The 20,846-nt window shown below is 36.6% G+C and overlaps 1 pseudogene; it reads right to left on the bottom strand.

Annotated features, from left to right (window-relative positions):
* LOC109047154 overlaps window positions 1-20,846 on the bottom strand; it is a 159,263-nt pseudogene that overhangs the window by 13,156 nt on the left and 125,261 nt on the right.

Here is a 20,846-nt window from a genome sequence, read left to right as displayed (position 1 = left end):
TGCAAACTGACATTCTTTTAGAACAACTTTATAGGATGAATGTGAATGGTGGGCTCATTCACTGGATTAGAAGTTTCTTAACTGACCGCCCTCAGAGAGTCTTAATGAATGGGGTCTACTCAGATGAGCTTGTTATAAACACTGGAGCACCACCAATGCTGTGTGTTGTCACCTTTGTTGTTTTCAATTTATATAAATGATATGACTGTGCACAGCACCAATGTTAGTTTACTTAAATATTCTGATGACATGGCCTTGGTAGGACTTCTCACAGAAAATAATGCAGCACATGAGGAAGCTTATTTTAGCCAAGTCACTTTATTGCAGGATTGGTGTCAGACTGTTAAATTGGAAATTAACGTGACTAAAACAAAAGAACTTATAATACAAACGAAACCAAGAGGGGCCAGTAACATCAACCCTGTTGTACTTAACAGTCGGCCTGTGGAAGTAGTTGAAAATTTCAAGTACCTGGGTACAATCATTGATCGTACTTTAAGTTCAAATTCAAACACAAAAATCATTATAAAGAAAACAAATCACCTAAAGTTTTTAATTAGAAAACTGAGGAGTTTCAGGGTCAGTCAGCATATTCTTGAGATGGCATATAGGGGCCTTGTAGAAAGTATTTTAAAGTTTAATATAACAGCTTGGTATGGTAACCTGAATGTGAAAGATAAAAACAAGCTTTCTAAAATTGTTAATACGGCAGGGAAGGTGATTGGCAAGTCACAAAGGCATCTTGGGAATGTATTTGATAAGGCGGTACTCAGGAAGGCCCGACAGATATCAACAGACACCCTACACCCACTAAACGCAGAGTTTGAATTGCTTCCATCTGGCCGTAGATTCAGGGTCCCAAGGGCGAGCCGGAACATCTATAAGAGATCTTTTATTCCCCATGCCATACAGGAACTTAATTTAAACTGAAATAGTTTTTAAAAAATGTGTTTTTTTGTAGACCGAAACCTATCTTATCTTAATCAGCTGCGATGCTTTCCATTTTCTGTTGTTGTATGTTGATGGTGGTAGTGTTGTACTCTTAACTGTGTGTATTTTAATGTAAGTTTAAATGTGGTGTCATTGATGTATTTCTGTTCGGGAATTGACACTGTTATTTTTCTGTCTATGGGACAGTCTCAAGCCTCCTGATAGTGTCTGAAGCAGCCCCATAGTGAGCACTATGTGAGGTTGAGCTCTGCTTGTTCTCTGGAATTCTGTTAAAGAGCGGAATGTAAACGGATTCACTGTCCAACTAGCATGCAATGCCTAACAAAACAATAAATATAAAATGCAAAGTAACACACACTGAAGTACTTCACTCATTGATTTCCTAAAAAATCAGGAAATCTAAACATGCAGTAATAGACTATTACAATATATCTCTTATTTTAAGCTAAACATATATATATATATTCTGGCAGAAGAGGCAAAACTGTCACCTTTACCTGTTAGTATTTATTACAACATTCCCTCTAATGGTGGGAGACACGCTTATGTATGAAGGAATGGGTGAGCGAGCAGATATAAACTCTGCAGGAGATCTTCAAAGCCCCTGCAGCAGGTTTCCTTGAGTTCAGTTAAAGGTAAACCAGGAGAAATGAGAAATGCCATGTACCACACTGCATGCTGGGAGGTAATAAGTGTGTTCCACTGATCAAAACCAGAGGTGAGAAATTATCTAGTGTTCTGAAAGTGGTCAGCTTCAGTTTTTCACTCTTTCATTCCCTATGCAGTGTGAATCAAGTTCTCGGCAATCTTAATGTATTATTGGTCATATTACATAATCCCCCCCCCCCACCTCCAAATACTTAGTTTTTTAATTCAACAATAAAATATTACAATAGCAATATTTCTTTCTTTTTTTCTTCATATTTTTAGTAATATACTTAATTGATATACTACTAATTGATTATTATCATTGTTATTATTTTATAGCCATATTGATATATAAAATTGCACTTAACCCTAATTTTGCACAACATGCAAAATGGTTTTAGTTGCAAATAAATAAATAAAAGGAAAACATTTAGTACTGCAGATGATAAAAATGGCTTTTTCACCATGAACAACAATGAGATCACCATTAAGTATAATGTTTGACCAGTGCTACTCTTCCATGTCATATCAACATTCACTTGGATGGTGGAGTGACTCATTTCCTGGAAATGACTGTCATGATGTTCCTGTACTTCGGATAAGAGCAGTGTTTAATCAAACCGCTGCATCTCTATCATGTGCAGCGCTATTAAGCAGCGCTTCAATTGTGAAGAGCATATGGCTTCGTCTGTATCTCATAATCAAGAGGATTCCTCTGGTTGCTAGGAGGCAGAAGCATTAGAGACCACAAAACTACTGAAGAACTCTTAAGATGGTCTCTAATGAGAAGAACAAGCGCTCAACCATTATGCATATCCATAATGTCAATACGATTAGCCGGAAATAACAGAAATGCAATTTTAGAAGAAATGTAGATTTCATTAGGACCTCAAGCTCTGTTTAACAGACAGGCAGGTGCAATGTTATTTCTATGGTAAATATGGCAATATTCTCCATACTAGGAATACAGTAGTGACAAACGAGGACGAGTATGTTGAAGCTGTAGGTGTGGCGTGTTATAAGGCTGAGCGTTGCCGGCCGTGACCTACCTGATTGGGGTCGTGTGACAGCGCTCTCGTACACAGGGATTCCCTCCCCCACGTTGTTGAAGGCCTTCAGTGTGATAACGTAGTGCGAGCTGGGATCTGGCAGGGAGAAAGCCAATCATTTAGCTAATCAAGCCCGCAGCTCCACTGAGAGCTTCAACCATATTCATCATCCTAGCAGGGGTGCATATTTAAACACCATTATTGATTCTCGCTCTCGTGTAATTAGATGAATTACGAAAACTTAAATTATGCTGTTGCTTCTGATGATTATTTTTCTTGTTCCTTCAAATGTAATTACAATGGGGTGGAGAGAGGGCTAAATCTCCCACTCTTGAGTACCTACAATCCATTTACCCAGTTCTGTTTACTTTAATTCACTTTTAGAGGCAACAGAGCTATTTCTTCACTGCTACTTCATGTTTGTCTGATGAAAGTGTGAATGAATGTTTAGAAACGTAAATTAAAATGAGTGATACAGATTCAACTGAGCTTTAGTGGATGATATAGATCCATGGTATTATAGGATATAGTAATATGGTAAAACTGGTTGTGTATAATCACAATTTTTCAATTTGTATCTTTTTTAATGTATCATGGTAATACCATAGTATTCTTTGAATTAAGTACCAATTATCAAGAAACATATTTTATGCATATGACAATAATTTTGATATCATGGTAGACACCAAAATAGTACAGTATTAAAAGTAATAAACCATTACTTTACAATTGTACTGTCCTTTACACTTCATGTGTTTCAGCACAATAAAATGGTCAGATGATCTACTGTATGTTCTTCATGTAGTGACATCTAAACAATTTTCCCCCCGTAAATATTGTGATTTAATATGCTGAAATAGTTGACGTATGAGTTATTTTTAAATTTGTATAATCCCACATGGCAAAAAAAAAATTAAATGTATTAATTAAATAAATATCTGAAATATATTTCTGATTAATTTTACTTATATTTCCTTTTATTTTTTACCTTTTTATACATTTATAATTGAATTTAAATGCTCAAACTCAAATGTTCAAATGTTTAATTTAAATGTTCAAACATTCAATTTAAATATTTATTTACAAAAAAGCATTTTAAAAATGACTTTTTCCCACAATGCATTTGAAGACTAAAAAAATGTATTTTCTTGCTCCTCAAAGCAGATTTTGTAATGTATTTTTCATAAACAAATAATTTTTTTCAAAGCAGACTTATTATAATGAAGGATCTTACTCAAGTTCTCAATGGTGTAGTATCTCTGTTTGTAGTCCACTTTAATGGTCTGGGCATGAGGGCTGCCGATCCCATAGCCGATGGTGTAACCCCTCACCACAATGTCCTGGTTCTCCGGGGGCGTCCAGCTCACTACAATGCTGTTCACAAGTGGCCGCACATGCAAGGAGCTCGGGACGTCTGGCACAGTTGTCTCTGAAACCAAAGAACCAGCAAAATTACACTTGGTCATCCTAATCAAGCACCGGTGTTTGCAAGATATCTGCCAGTTTTTACCGTCCAGATCGCTCTCAAACGTCTCAGCAGTGGTCCAGTCTGTAGCCGGACCCGTGCCATTGACCGTAATGGCAGACACTCGCAGCATATATTCAGTGCCTCGCTGCAGACCTGAAAAATACAAGAAGAACTTCAATATAGGCTTTTGATTCAGTTGAATTTGGTTCTACAAATACATATTCAGAAGCTTTGTGAAATAAAAAGTGCTAAAAGTGCACAAAACTGTATAGAAACAGTTTGGCTTCCTACAAAGTTCTGGGTGGTTCCTAGAGCACCGCTAGTTTAAATCACTAACCCTAAGTACTGTATGAGCAATAGTAAAAGTGAAGCACCCCGTCTCAACCAACCAGTCAGCTCATTTCTCTGGAAACAAACCGAAAGATGCTTCACAACGCTCCACGTTTCTCAATCCATTTACCAAGACTAAATCGATAACCACCCCCGCATCATCATCACACTGACCTACACGCTACAGCATTGCCTAGAGTGCTGATTTATAAAGGTCTGCTTCCACAAATTTGTATCACACTGGACTGACACAAACAACAATATGAGAACTGACTGATTCCAGAGGGGAAAAGCAAAAAAAAAAAGTTCAAAATTTCACATGTCTGATGCCATGGGCATGTTCTGGTTATCATAGATGAGGGAATGCCTGCTGTCTTTAAATAAGCCAGAGGTTATAATTGCTTTAAAATGTTAATAAGCGTCTTCTTAGTTAGAGTGTTGAATGCAGAAGTCAGAGCTGTTCCTGCGGCCTTGTGGGAGATAGCAACACTCAACTTCAAGCCTTTGAACTAACTAACATCTCATCTCAACTCAACTGGAACAGAAAACAACCATTATGCTCTTTGATGCCAACCACAGCATGGCACTCATGAAGCTGCTGAAATCTATTTAGAATTTAATTCTCACTTTTGTTTAATGGATGGAGTTTGTCACTTGTGGCTTTATTTATTGCAGGCGCATCTATTCTGTAATTTCTGAGAAGTATATTTTTCCAGAGCCATTGGTGGAGTTGACATGGCAGCTCAAAAGCACTGGTGTACAAGGGTAAGGACAGAATTTAATGATGCCTTTAAAAAAAAAAAAAATAATTCAACCAGTATGGGTTTTTGCAATGGCTAATGCTTATGGCAGTATTAAGTGTAGGAGGGCCAAGGACAGACACGCTGGGGGTGTTAATAGATTAAAAAATTAATCAAATGAATTATATGACACACTAGTTAATTATTCAAATAGGATCCAGGCAGATGAATAAATGTGTCAATTTTGCTCATTATTTTTCGGAATTAATTGTGCTAAATGAACTCAAACTAAAGGCCTATAATAATATCTAATAATGTTCTAATAAAGGTATATATATATGTGTGTGTGATAGATAGATGAGGTGTTGTTCAGCTTACCATCTATGAGCTGATAGAGCTGCGATCCTGAAGTAATCTCGGCCGCCTCGCTCTTCCTCGTACCCTTCCTGTAACGGATCTTATAGCCGGTGATCTCACCATTCTGAGCATCTGCTGGCGGAGGCTGCCATCTGACCATGATGCTCTACAAGGTTCACACATTTGAGAAAACACAAAAAAACAACATCCTCAATACCACACATTCAGATTTCATTCCAAAGCAATAACCACAGTGCATCAAATGGAGAGTTACTGCAGCACCTCCTCGCACCTACAGCACACACAGAGTCACCACAGTAACAAGCCTGAGTGCAGGCATCTAACCTAAGTCATCGTCTCCCCGAGGCATCCATTAGAGAACGTGATCATTTCGCACATGAAGCATGCGTGAGTATATCAGTCCTGAAGCAGAGGGCATTGGGCGAGCAGCAGTAACCAGCCGAACCCATGAATAATAGATAAAGCTGTGCAGTGTAGAGGGGCCTGCGGGAACGCAGCTCAGGATGGATGGAGGAGGCTAGCTGCAGGGCCCGCGGTGCCTGCTGGGATAATGAAGGCAGGGAGAGGGGCCGCCCAGCGAGGGTGGGGAATTAATTAATAGTATCCACAGTTGCCGTGTTCACGGGCCATGAGGGAATAAACCGAATTAAATCTGCACCATGTATGCAATTACTGTATTTCAATTTTCGACCAATTCCAGTTTACCTCGCTAACTACTGCTTGTGTTTTCAGCCAAACAAACTTGTTTTAATTGACTTATGGGTCACAGGGGTGCCTAGTGCTACCAGCAGGGGCCTCGCATACGCTAAGTCATTGTATTCATTATACACACCCAGACTGAATTCCCCCGTCTGTTGCGGAGCACTCCAGGGCCACACGAGGGGGTCCTGAAACCGTCCATAGGAGCCCACTAATTAACCATCTTCTCATGCAATATACAAAAAAAGCTTCTGTCTGAGACTTAAAGCCTTTTTATTATTCAGTGCTAATTACTGAGCCATAAAACCTATTACAGGCTTGAAAGTGTGTGGATCTTTGTATACCCACAATGCAAAGAGACTGCAATTAAAACGGATTGTTACGAGTTGTGCCTGTGTAACACTTGCTGTCATGATGCTAGGGTGCTCTGGGTGGTTGCTAAGATGTTCTGAATGGTTTATATGCTGTTTCTAGGGTGTTTTAGATTTAAGTTTTGACCTATACACCTTATGGATCAGAGAAACAAGTGTGCAGAAATCTTTAGAATATTGTCTTTTGATCTTCTTCCATTATAGCTTCACTGTTGAAGAGTAATATATAGCATAGTATAGACGGGTTCTTTAATGTCTTGTTGAGTGTTTAGTTTTAAATATATATATATGAATAACAGGTTGCTGGCAGAGTAATAATAAAAAAAATATATTATTTCAGCTAATTATCAAGATAACAGTTAAACTTAATGTACTAAAATAGCTTCTTAAACTAAAACTGAAATAAAATGAATAAAAACTATACAGACGTACCTAAACAAGAAAACTCGACAATATAAAAATAAAAACAAAATAAAAATATTATAGTACCTTAATGCGATTAAAATAACAGTGTGATCTCAAATGTTGTGAGAGGGAGGGGAAGTTATTTTGATTAGTTAATTAGATTTCATAAAAGTATTCCATAAAAAAATAAGAATTGTCAGTTTTGATTTCACGGTGACTTTAATACTTAGGCTCTGGGGTTTGTTGAAATTCCAAGGATGTGCAAAAGCAAACGTCATGCTTGCCTTAGCAAACACCATGAAATAACAGTGCTAAATGCATTATTGCAGCCCAAGACACTTGTCTACATATGACTAGAAACAGACTGAAGAATAAAAACAACAGGAGGAAGACTTGGATTCCCCGCTGCTAGACAAATATAAATCTCAAGAAAGAGAGGGAGGTGAACACAGAGGAAGAATGAATGAGGATGTAAAGCTCTGTGACAGCATTCTAGCCGAGCACAGATGTGCTGCTCATCGCAGTTAAATCACAGCAACAGATGAGCGCCTTCATCAGAACCACTGCACACTTCACCCAGCAGCAGCTGCTGAAACACGGCCGGAGCCCATACGACCCGACAGTCATTCAGCCTTACCTTAGAGTTCAGCACTTCAACCGTCATGTTCTGTGGGGAGCACTGGGGACTGAACAGATGGAGAAGAGCACAGTATTAGTTCACATAGCCTCAGCTTTTATTAAGGCAAGACACTGAGCTGAACAGGGACAACTAATAGATACTCAACCAATAGAATACTTCCCCCAGCTTATTATTTACTATACATTAAAGGGATAGTTCACCCAAAAATTTAAATTTTAAGATACTTTGAAGAATGTTGGTAACTAAACAGTTTATGGTTTACAGTAGTCAACAGTATGGAAAAAATACAATGGGTACTGTCAACTGTTTAGTTACATAGACTCTTCAAAATATTTTTTTCTCTGTGCTCAACACTCATTCAGGTTTGGAATGATGACAATTTTAATTTTTTTGGGCAAATGAAGCCTTCAAGTTTTCTGTAACATTATGTTCACATATGCAAACGTTGCATTATCTAATTACATATGCACTTATTTGCATAGATTTCCAGAATAATAAACTGAACATTGCATAAAGCCTGGTCCAATTTTTTTGACATATTAGAGTTAAAGGTTTTTACTGAGGGGATCTATCTTTTAATCACTCCGTAAATCACAAAATACCGCCAGAAAAAAATACCTAAACAAAAAAAACACCATATTTAGAGGTTATACAATCAGGTAAATGTTGTATGTGCAAACCCTTCTGTAAAAACCTTCAGAATTTTTGTATACGTAAGTGCTTTGAAGTAGATTTCTAGCTCACTGCATGAGAAAAAAAAAAAAACTCATTTTGAGAAAATAGCCTGAAGATATGTATTATAATTAAAATCTACAGACACAAATAGATGAAGTGTAATGGCTTAAAACAAAAAAATAAATGTACATTTTGGACTCTCTGCTGAAAGATGACAAAACCTCAAAAGTAACCAGTGCTTGAAAGAACAAGGGTTTTTTGTGTGTGTGTGTAGCGTCTTCTCTTAAATGGTCTCTGGTGGACTGGATCCTGATTCTGGTCAAGCACTGAGCAGGCCAATATTTTTATATACTGACCACTTAACTGAACATTTCACCACTGTCCATGGCTTGTATCAATTTTCTCATAGCACAACATCATGGCATTTTAATACAATTTTCACTAACAAAAAGGTAACTGACAGTATTTTGCAGAAACTAAGAAAAATGTAAGATTAATATTACAGAGAGCATAAAACTTTTAACAGGTGGCTAGAAGCTCATGAGTCCTCAGTTGAAGTATACAGTAATAACTACAAAATAAAGTTTCATGGGTGGTAACAAATCTTTATAAGCCCAGTCATTTTTTTTTTTCTCAATTTACTCACCACTGACAGGTGTGGCATAAAGTTAATTTTGAGTCCTTGTGATATTGCTCTGTTGATGTAACTACAACAGGGATATAGATTATGGTTGGTTTATTGCTGGCTTTGTTTATTGCCTAGTAGAGTTCTTGTATGAGACCCCTTACAAAAATTATTTTGAGGAGCAAAAAACTGCAGGGGTTTGGGCCAGAATGGAGGGAACTGACTAGTAAGACAAAGCAAAGAAGCAAGATTTATTGTAAGTACCATCAGAGTACGTGCGCACAGATATGTCCTCAGTGGACACTCCGGGTCCATGTTTGTTATAGGCCACCACTCTGAAACTGTATTCTGTGAACTTCTTCAGTCCAGTCATGCTGTAGGAGAATGTGTTTCACCTCCAGATCCTGACAGAGAAGAGAGATTAGAGAAACAGGCTGAATTATGACATCAGCAACAAAATTATAGACTAAGAATGCGCAGAAATATAAATGTAAATATTTAAATGATTAAAGGGGTCATATGATGCTGCTAAAAAGAACATTATTTTGTGTATTTGGTGTAATGAAATGTGTTTGATGTGGTTTAAGGTTAAAAAACATATTATTTTCCACATACTGTACATTATTGTTTCTCCTCTATGCCCCGCATTCTGAAACGTGTCAATATTCACAAGGCTCATCTCTCTGAAAGTGTGAGGTGTGCTGTGATTGGCCGGCTATCCAGCGTGTTGTGATTGGCTGAATGCCTCAAGCGTGTGATGGAAATGTTACGCCTCTTAACGTATTGTGAAGCCTTGTTCGGCCGAAGCGATGAGATAAAAACATAAAACCCATTATAAACGTTATATAAACATCATTTCTAGTCGTGTTTTCTTTTGGAAGGCAAAAAAAGTAGTTTCACTTTCTCAATGAAACAGCGTCACACAACGCGGCCTCGAGTGAGCCGCAGTCTAGAGTGAGGCGTGGCCGGCTTGAGTGAGCCGAGGCGGGCGGCTTGAGAACGGTACGGATTCCAGGCGGATTCTATGAAGCAACCACATGTGACGACCCCGGGCTGGATGCCGCTTCGTCCACGGTGAAAGACGATTTCACAGTGAAACACACAGCGTCTATACGACATGACGGTGGCGGCAACAACAATACTACAACGAAAATAAAAGTTAAGCCTTCTTTCTTTGCGTGAACATCTGGGCGGCATTATGCAAATCTTCCCACATACTGACGTAGATATGTGGGGGTGTGTTAGAACGAGCCGTTTCAGGGGGCGTGGATGAGTGTTAACTTTTTAAAAGAATATCTCTTTGGATTTGAGACTTTAGTCTTTGCAACTTCACAGATCTTCTTTATTCACCAAGAGCTTGTAACACTCCAAAGAGAAAGCACAAGAAATGCACAAGAAAGGAAAATTTGAAATCGCATCATATTACACCTTTAATTATTTGATATTCGATACTGATATATTACATATATTTCTTAAATATATACATGTGTGTATTTATATATACATATTAGCAAATAATTGAACATGCTATTTTTCATAATTAATTCATAACTAACATTTATTTATTATTTATTATTTATTAATTATCATTGATCCATTTATAGGTGCATCTCAATAAATTAGAATGTCATGGAAAGTTCATTTATTTCAGTAATTCAACTCAAATTGTGAAACTTGTGGATTAAATTAATTCAATGGCACACAGACTGAAGTAGTTCAAGTCTTTGGTTCTTTTAATTGTGATGATTTTGGCTCACATTTAACAAAAAACCACCAATTCACTCATCTCAATAAATTAGAGTATGGTGACATGCCAATCAGCTAATCAACTCAAAACACCTGCAAAGGTTTCCTGAGCCTTCAAAATGGTCTCTCTCTTTGGTTCACTAGGCTACACAATCATGGGGAAGACCTCTGATCTGACAGTTGTCCAGAAGACAATCATTGACACCCTTCACAAGGAGGGTAAGCCACAAACATTCATTGCCAAATAAGCTGCCTGTTCACAGAGTGCTGTATCCAAGCATGTTTAACAGAAAGTTGAGCGGAAGGAAAAAGTGTGAAAGAAAAAGATGCACAATCAACGGAGAGAAACTGCAGCCTTATGAGGATTGCCAAGCCAAAATCGATTCAAGAATGTGAGTGAACTTCACAAGGAATGAACTGAGGCTGGGGTCAAGTAATCAAGATCCACCACACACAGACGTGTCAGGGAATTTGGCTACAGTTGTCGTATTCCTCTTGTTAAGCCACTCCTGAACCACAGACAACGTCAGAGGCGTCTTACCTGAGCTAAGGAGAAGAAGAACTGGATGTTGACCAGTGGTCCAAAGTCCTCTTTTCAGATGAGAGCAAGTTTTGTATTTCATTTGGAAACTAAGTTCCTAGAGTCTGGAGGAAGGGTGGAGAAGCTCATAGCACAAGTTGCTTGAAGTGCAATGTTAAGTTTGCACAGTCTGTGATGATTTGGGGTGCAAAGTCATCTGCTGGTCTTGGTCCATTGTGTTTTTTTAAAAACCAAAGTCACTACACCAGTTTACCAGTTTACCCAAGAAATTTTGGAGCACTTCCTGCTTCCTTCTGCTGACCAGCTTTTTGAAGATGCTGATTTCATTTTCCAGGCAGGATGTGGCATCTGACCACACTGCCAAAAGCACCAAAAGTTGGTTAAATGATCATGGAGTTGGTGTGCTTGACTGGCCAGCAAACTCACCAGACCTGAGCCCCAGAGAGAATCTGTGGGGTATTGTCAATAGGAAAATAAGAAACGAGACCAAAAAATGCAGATGAGCTGAAGGCCACTGTCAAAGAAACCTGGGCTTTACATACCACCTCAGTAGTGCCACAAACTGATTACCTCCATGCCACGCCGAATTGAGGCAGTAATTAAAGCAAAAGGAGCCCCTACCAAGTATTGAGTACATGTACAGTAAATGAACATACTTTCCAGAAGGCCAACAATTCACAAAAATTTTTTATTTTTTTTTATTGCTCTTATGAAGTATTCTAATTGGTTGAGATGTGAATTGGTGGGTTTTTGGTAAAAGTAAGTCAAAATCATCACAATTAAAAGAACCAAAGACTTAAACTACTTCAGTCTGTGTGCATTGAATTTATTTAATACACAAGTTTCACAATTTGAGTTGAATTACTGAAATAAATTAACTTTTCCACGACATTCTAATTTATTGAGATGCACCTATATTAATAATATTCTCTTTTTTTTTGCAAATATTTATACACTCTTCACCAGTAATAAGCTGATAAAAAAAACATTCACTAATTAAATACATGAAAATGTAGACAAGTCACTAATGTCAATATTATAAAAAAACACATTCTTAAACAACTTATACATTAATCTTTATATTTGGAATTGAGCTAGAAATTTTCATTAGTGTAAAAATATACAAAATATGACATCTACCGTATTAAAATTTGTTAGCAATAATAAAACGGCTCCTCAGCTTGTGTTCAGGACAGACCACAGAGCTCCATCTGTTCTCCAGCATGAACATTTCACATCGTTATCAAATATCATAATGCTTCTATACATGATATTACAGAGGCTGGATGAAGATGGTTTTACCTGCTCACTGTCCATGCCCTTCTCCATGTAGTAAATTTTGTAGTTCTGGATCTCGCCATTGCCTATGAGGGGCATGTCCCAGCTGAGACTCACTGTGCTGGGGGACGTGACCACTGCCTGTAGGTTTGGAGCAGGACCAGGTACCTGAACTATTACACAGAATGGAGAAATTTTATTATGTTTTGTTTTATTACTGGCACCTTTTGTCTGTCACTGTTTTTCTTTGAGAAATCCATTGATGCTTTGGCAATCTTTTTTGTAAAACAGTCACGCCAATAAAGCACTTTGAAATTGACTTGAATAAAAAGAGTGATATCTCTTCTCAGCTGAGCATATGACAGTGGCATGTGTCGGCAGACACCTCTGGCAGTAAGCAGACTAACACACGCCAGCTCAAACTACAGGATTGACGTGATTTAATTTGCTTAGCAGAGCGGTGAAAATGGAAATGAGATTCTGTGATGCTTAACTTTGTTTTACTTGCTAGGGTCATGAATCATTACATTCAATTATAGGCTCCGATGATTGTCCGTTAAATCTGTTGTTTTTCCAACATGCTCACAACTGACATGCCTTCAGGGAGTCATCGTGTAGGGCCAATCTAAACCCAGCTCTACATTAAATAAAATGTAATATAATTTAAGCATGGACATAAAACAATTGGCCAGTTTTTAAGTTAGTTGCCAAGTAGTCATTTAGCAGACACTTTTATCTAAAGCGACCCACAATACACTTATTACAGGGACAATCCCACTGGAGAAACCTTGTGTTGAAGGAATAGTTCAGCAAAAATTGATTCTTTCATAATTTACTACCCGTGTGACTTTATTTATTTCATGTAACCCCAAAGAAGAAACGATGAATCATGTTCACGCTGATTTTTTTTCATTAAAAAAAAAAAAAAACACTATGTATAACAGAAATAACATAGCCTTACTTAGAATAGAATATGCTTAAGTGTGAATTGGATTGAATCGAATGTTTTCAGACACTTAACTGCATGTTAATTGCAAATACATTAAAATGTATTAAATGCATTTAGCTGAAATTTTGAGAGCTTTTTGATCTGCTTAAGTAGGACTTCAGTACATCTTCACATGTAATTTTATAATCACCTTTACTGTCTTCGAAATATGGACAGTAACGTGTACTGCCAAAATTACAGACAAGCATTTATGGTAAACTACAATTTATTTTAATGTAATTTCAAGTGAAACTTGTATTTCATGCTATTTAAATCATTTGTAATTATTCATTTGTAATTTGTTGCAATTAAGTACATTAAAAACATATTACCTTTAATAAGATATATATATATAAAACACCATATTGATATTGAATAACACTACAGTTCAAATAATCAAATATTTCACTAGTGCTTTCATATTGGTACTTCTTTAAAACGCCACCAAAGATTATTAAAAGATAATGGCTTAAAAATGTACTTAAAACATAACCATTGACGTTTTTACACTTGACATTATTACAAAGCGCACTTTTTAAAAGTGTACTTAAGTGTGTTTTGAAATATGTTATGAAAGTGTCCTCTCTTTACATACATTTAAGTGGCCTTTTATTTTATTAATATTATATTATCAATGTATTTTCAAGATTTGAAGTACAGCACAAGTGTGCTTTTAATATAATCAAGCACACTTCTTTTTCACAAAGGCAGGGGCTAACATAAAATAGTGTCATAGCACCATAAAATTGCTTCATGTGTTCCACTGACTGTATTCCCAGTCCTCTGAAGTCATACGATGGCTTTATGTCAGGAACAGACTAAAATATATTCATTATTCGCTGAAACCACAAAGTGACCATATAGATTCAGTAGACTTGAAATATAGTACGGACTTTCATTGCATGTGGACACTCCTCAAAACATCTCCTTTTGTGTTCCACAGGGACAGCATCCAGCAAGTTCTAGCCGCTTCACCACAAGTCTGCAATGACTGTTTGATTACATTCATCCAGTTATGGTTACCCTGAACCATCTTTCATGCTCGAGCTCTAATATAAACTGCATGACATGAATCACTTTTCAAACTTTGATCAGGCGTTTCTGGCATCTCAAACGACAGAGAAATCACTTTATCTCAGTGCCACAGACATCCCTTCTTGCTTTTGATACTGATGTCTTACAGGATGGGATGGGGCGCCTACACTGGATTAAGTGCGCTCTACGAGTGTGTATGTGTGCCTAGATGACTTGCGCTCAGATTCATTCATAATGTTCACAGCAATATGTGTGTTAGCCTCAGAGGCTGATCTCCACGCAGCAGGATTCCCGGGAGTGCCAGAATCCCGCTAACACACATTATAAAGTGCTTATAGCAGGCAGAGCCAAGGACGCACAGAGGAGCAAGTCTGACCCAGAAACAGCTTCTCCTGTGCTGTGTTTGGGCTGATAATGTTTCATGTTGATGGAGTCAGGCCATATACCTTCAGCGATGTTCAAGAGATCTGTTTGCTTAAAAGCCAGCAGGTGTTTACTTGTGCTTACTATATAATGAGATTTTAAACTGACATTGAGGCATTGAGAAAATGTTCTGCATAATCTCGGAGGCTCAAAACATATTCTAGACAAGCATGTTAGCGTTTAAAACCAACTACGCAAACTTGATTTCACGCATTATAGCCTTCTGAAATGTGTCAGAGCGTAATCTGTAATGCAACTGTTTTAATTAGTCCAACCACGCTTGAACACATTCTAACTGGTGTGTTATCATCCAGTGGAGATCTTACCTTCGGGCTGGGTGGCGACCCTCAGAGGCGCTGAGCTCTCTCCAGGGCCGTTTCTGTTGTGGGCCACCACGCGGAAGGAGTACTTGGTGTCTGGCATGAGGTTCTGAATGGTGACTTGCATCTCTCCTGGACGGCTGGTGTTCACTATCCTCTCCCTATACAGCATCAGAGAGACAAACGTGATATGAGACTGAAACAGGAGCTGACTGCTGATTCATTGGTTCAAAGCTTCTCTTATTCTTCTGTAGTCAATAACAGCTCATACAGAATGGCATTATAAATATTAATAAGAACAACATGTGACTTAAAATAACAGCAACAAAAACAACAAAATACAATCATCAATAGCATTCATAATTTAAGGCTTCTTGGATGGTGAATGTCATGAAAACATGTCTGGGTCACATATCACTACGTCAAAATGAAATGTATTAGATTTGTATTACATATTTATATATACACTGCTGAACGTTTTAATGTTTTATATATATATATATATATATATATATATATATATATATATATATATACACATATATATATATGTATATATGTATATATATATATATATTTATATATATATATTTTTTCCAATTTTGTGCAATGCATTTTTTTATTTTGCTTTAATGATATTATTTTACTCACAAGGAACCATAAAAAAAATCTTATTACCATAATGCATTTTTTCCTTCACTGTTTTTTTTTGTAATTATTATTCTTAATAGTGATTCTCCTAAGATTCACTTTATTGTAATGAAGCATTTTAATGCAGTAGATAAACACTAATGAATTTATTTATTCAAATATGCAACAAAGGCAATACAACAAATATTTTAATAATTTAAATGTTAAAAACAACATTCCATTTTATTAATGTGTTATAATTGGGGATAATGAAAAACAAGCCTAATTTTTTCTTTAACAAAATATACTTTTTTGTTCTCCCTTTTTTTGATATTAGGATTAAACATGACCTAATATCATGCAATATTCTTTACAATTTTTGTACCCAGAAAAAAAAAAATAAATAAATAAAAATTCATATTAAATTGTAGGTACAATACTGTTTTTGAATAAAGTATTTCATGCTAACTAAGGCTGCATTTATTTGATCCAAAATATAGTAAAATAGTAATATTGTGATATATTGTTACAATTTAAAATTCATTATTGTTACAGTTTAAAACTGTTTCATATTTGAATATATTAAAAAAAAAATCCTGGGTTTGCCGTATCACATGATCCTTCAGAAATCATTGTAAAATGCTGATTTTGCACACAATAAATATTTCCTATTATTAATAGTAAAAATAATTGTGCTACTTAATATTTTTGAAACTGTAGTATATTTTTTAGGAAAAATAACTTAATAGAAAGGGCAAAAGAACTGCATTTATTTGAAATAGAAATCAACATAATTTTTTAATTTATTTATTAATTTAATGAATCACTGCTGAATAAAATCTGTTTAAAAAATCTTACTGACCCCAAACTATGGAACTGTAGTGTACAGTATATATAAATGACACATAAATGCCCTGCCTGTTATTGCCCTCCAGGCTGTAGTAGACGGAGTAGGTGACATCATCTCCATGCGGTTCAACAGGAAGGCGCCAGGTCAGCTTGATGAAGCGGGTGGAGACCAGGGAGGCCACAACGTCACGGGGGGCGGAGGGCGTGGGACCAGCGCCGCCTCTGGAGCCTGGCATTAGACGGTCAGTAGTGGCACGGGTCAGTGAGGTGGGAGGGGGGGAGGGGATGGCTACATCTTTGAGTGCAGACAGTGGGGTGGCGTGAGTGAAAGCAGAAATCAAGGGTGGAGACGGGTGCAAAGTGAAGTCACACAGAAATTCAGGGAGGGAGGGATGGAGAGCAAAACAAAGGAAGACAGAACAGAGAGAACACATAAAAAGAAAACAAAAACAAAAACCATAACACAATGGCTTCCATGACAGGAAATCAACAAAACAGTGAAATAATCACAAAGAAATATGAAATATGCAATCATAATGGAAGAATGTCGGGCATGTAGTTGGAGAAAAACGGCTGAAGTGGAAAAAATGATGGAAAGCTGAATCGCAGGAGACATATTTTTGACTTTTTCACTTTAAATGAAACCAAATGCACTTGGTTTCTTAACTACATGCCAAGGCTTCATAACTATATACTGTGCATATGCACAAATGAGACTTCAGCATCAATGACATCAAAAACCTTACATGGTGCTGCTTCTTGCATTTGTCATATGGTTTAGATGTAGGTGAGTAAATGAATGAAAAGATTTCTAAACAACTATTCTTTTAAGCGTAACTGGGAAAAATCCAAGCTGATCCAAAGAACACTGAGGCACAGAGGCCATCCTTTTAATCACTAACATACGTCTAGAGGTCCAAGGCTTTTACGATCTTCACACAGATATGCAAAATATTTCATGCTGAGGCCTCTGTGGTTAAATCTAAGGACGTCGGACTGTTGTTTTCTACCAGCGGAGTGAAACTCAACACAAAGCAGCTCTAAAAATGTGTCAAGATTATTTTGCTGTTGTGGACTGCAATAAAGTTGCACTTTTGGCAACAGCAACTCTTTGAATTAAACAAACCGTGTTTCATTTGCATCTGCAAAAAGAAGCAGCTTTGAAAGGACTGAATATCAAGCAAATATAGTATAGTATGTATGATTGATGTACCGTACGATTCAATTGCAATTCATTGACAATAACATGGCACTATGGTCCTTTTTTTCTCTATGCCAACCAGACTGAAACACAATCTGCATGCAGCACCAGAGAAAATATCTCATCCCATTTACATAAAAAAATCATGTCAAAAAGATTAATAAAACTTAAGAGCTTAATGATTCAAATGGCAGAGAATTTCAGAGAGAAAAAGAAAAAATTAAATAATTTTTTGTCTTTTGTCTAAGACAAGATTGTGGACTTGTACAGGAAATAAAACTCACATATGAAAACAATAAAACCCCAAAATGATGAAACTGGACAGAAACGGATGGCAAGAAAACCAAAGTATGGAATCAAAAATCAGGGATTTTAATATGAACTCAAACAAAGATCAGATTGTCTGAACTGTGTTTATATTCATACAGCTATACACTATTGCTGTATGTCAACAATAGTCTCATTTGTTTCTTTTATATACCCAAGGAATTTTCAGGGAAACATAACATAAAATGCATTTTCAATAAGTCTCCTGAGCTATAAAAGAGCAAACTCTGAACAATACAGTTTCCCTTTGTTAGTTAACTGAGGGTTTAAAAGCACCATATAATGCTGAAAAAAGAACAGCAAGATGCATTATGTTCAGATGTGCTCTTCGAATTACTTTCTTATTCTGAACCGCATTCAGCTCTGAACAGACAGTGGGAGAAGAGACTGATAATGCAGACCTGTATAATATACACTAATAGCAGCACTCATTAGCTTATAGCTTCCCCTAAATGACAAGATCCATTAGACGGAGAGCAATTTAAACATTAGTTGTAGCAATTACAGTTTTCCACAAAGACGAGCCATCAATGTTCATCTGTCTAGCCGCAGGGAGAAAAAAAAATTATATCATTCAGCATTTATCTCTGGTTCAGCTCTGTGTGGTGCGTGGCATTCTCTTTGTAGTTTTTCTTCTCCCTCTGGTTCAGTCAGTTCACTTGGCAGCCATTTTGCAGCTGTTTTCTAGTCATGTATAATCAAGCACAGTTTTTATGAACTTGATTATGGCTCAAAAGAATGCCAAAATATGCATTCAAAAACATGTCAAATCATCCATAAAATCAACTGTATCATAAAAGTAGCTCAAATCAGACTCTGTGCAATGGCTGTTTTAGGAGTTTTTTTTACATGCTATCATTCAGAACTCAATACTAGCGTAAGGCATATTGTGCAACATACACTGAATACTTCATTTGAAAGTTCGATCCAGTAGAATGTTCGATTAATTTTTTGGTGTGAATCAATGCATAAAAAATGACAGATAAGATGAATGAAATGAAAGCACTGTGCACATTTCATTTCTGAAGTCCACTTGCCACAGAGAAGAAAGTCAAACAATATTTATGTTATGCTTTTTTTATTCTCTATGGTTTTTACCAAACAACACCAAATACAAGAGAAAAGAGAGACATTGCTTTATGTAACCATAGTGCCTCTGGGCATGTGAAGAAACAAATCCTATTAGTTGGCCAGTTTTGTTCACAATGCGATAGAAACGTGATTAGAACATCTTTCCGTAAAAAAAAAATAAAAAAAAAAAGTTACATTGATGGCATGTGAATGCTTGTGTCAGTTTCAACAGACACATTAACAATCAACCATTCATGTTTATCGTGCCAAATTTTTTTGTACTGAATATTCATCTTGGTGTGAACAGAAAATTTTTTTTCAGTTGTTTCTGGATTTTTCCTCTGCTTTTCACTGTATTTTATTAAAACAGTCTGTTCATATGACCGAATCTTATTGGATGGCAAGTTTTCTTCACAGTGCGCTTGAAACAGAAATTAGACACATTAGTTCGTGTCTTGTTGTTGTTCATTAATTACAATGTTTATCAGCAAATTTTCGTACTGAATATTCATCTTGGTATGAACAGGCCTTAAAGAGTAAACTATTTTAGGGGCTGTTTACTCACAACACATTCAAAAACAGCACAAGATGCTGAAGTAACAGGGATACGTGGTGCAAAGGTCAAAAAAATCCTTCTTGTCTACATAGAAAAACTATTAAAAACACACCAAGCTGAAGTTTTAATGACTAAAATGTAGGGGTGTAACAGTACATGTATTCGTATTGAAAATTTTCAGTATATGTGAATTGTTTTTACGACTGCACGAGTGGAACTTCATTGTATTGTAGCTTTAGACAAGAAACAAAGTCTTATTGTTCAAACTATGTCAATTTGTTTCAGGAAATTCAAACAATAAACGCCAGTGTGAAGCGCGAGTTAGCGTGATCATCGCTTAGTATTTACTACTAGTTATAGCATGAAATAAACATGAATGAACAATTGTTAATAATAATTAACAATTAAGTACATCCAATTAAGATGAGTGTTGATTATAATATTTTAAAATAAATACTAATCAAGTAATTAATAAATAGTATTTAAGTTTGGGCTCTGTTGTTAATTGTAATCTTACAGTAGGCTAATGTAAAAGGGCTTCCTATAGTTTAGAGCATAAGCTGAGGTAAACAACTGTTTAATAATAATAATAATAATAAAAGCAATTTTATGTTTAGTTTTTTACCCCTGCTGTACAAAACCATACTGAACCGTGACGTCAAAACCAAGGTACGAACCGAACCGTCATGTTTGTGTACCGTTACACCCCTACTAAAATGGAATGCTTGGAAAACGTTTTTCAAACATACATTTATTCAACTAGGATGTTATCAGGATCATCACAAGCATCAGCTTCAACAGTCTCCTAAGTGTCTGTCTGATGGTGAACGCAGTCATGTGATGTACGGTGGAGAGCAGCAGAAGATTAATACCGATTCTATTCATAGCAGAGAGCAATAGCT

This window comes from Cyprinus carpio, chromosome B7, assembly GCF_018340385.1.
Source record: "Cyprinus carpio isolate SPL01 chromosome B7, ASM1834038v1, whole genome shotgun sequence".
NCBI lineage: Eukaryota > Metazoa > Chordata > Actinopteri > Cypriniformes > Cyprinidae > Cyprinus > Cyprinus carpio.
This window is presented reverse-complemented; position numbering and strand designations above follow the sequence as displayed.